At 68.3% G+C, this 287-nt stretch overlaps 1 protein-coding gene and 1 long non-coding RNA gene across 2 annotated transcripts in view; one reads left to right on the top strand and one right to left on the bottom strand.

Moving 5' to 3' along the window:
* The window catches only part of PTPA (protein phosphatase 2 phosphatase activator), a 30434-nt gene that overhangs the window by 3900 nt on the left and 26247 nt on the right, over positions 1-287 (bottom strand). The window lies entirely within an intron of this gene.
* LOC121035090 (uncharacterized) overlaps positions 9-287 on the top strand; it is a 4598-nt gene continuing 4319 nt past the window's right edge. Inside the window, exon 1 of the long non-coding RNA XR_005792743.1 lies at positions 9-24. This is a non-coding gene — a long non-coding RNA (uncharacterized LOC121035090). The remainder of the gene's footprint in view (positions 25-287) is intronic.

Genomic DNA, 287 nt, shown 5'->3' with positions numbered 1-287 from the left:
GGGGGGGGCGGGGACCGGCTCAAGGTAAGTTTAGAGTCACTTAAGTAAGAGCCCTGCGGGAAGAACAGCACTTCAGATCCCAAGCAGGGAAGGCACGAGAGTCCTGCCCTTGGTGACCCACCCGGAGTGGGGGTGGGAGGCTGGAGGGCCCCCGCGCTCCTCACTCGCTGCACACGGGCCCCCCAGTGGGGAGGGCTCCGCAGGGTGACGAGGTCCCCAGCAGCACCCACAGCGGGACCGGCGGGGGAGGGGGGGGGTGTCAGGAACAACAGGACACCCGGAGTGCA

This window comes from Herpailurus yagouaroundi, unplaced genomic scaffold (genome assembly GCF_014898765.1).
Source record: "Herpailurus yagouaroundi ecotype Mexico unplaced genomic scaffold, PumYag 160, whole genome shotgun sequence".
In the NCBI taxonomy this organism is placed as follows: Eukaryota; Metazoa; Chordata; class Mammalia; order Carnivora; family Felidae; genus Herpailurus; species Herpailurus yagouaroundi.
Note: the sequence above shows the minus strand (reverse complement) of the source record. Positions and strands in the feature narration are given on the sequence as shown.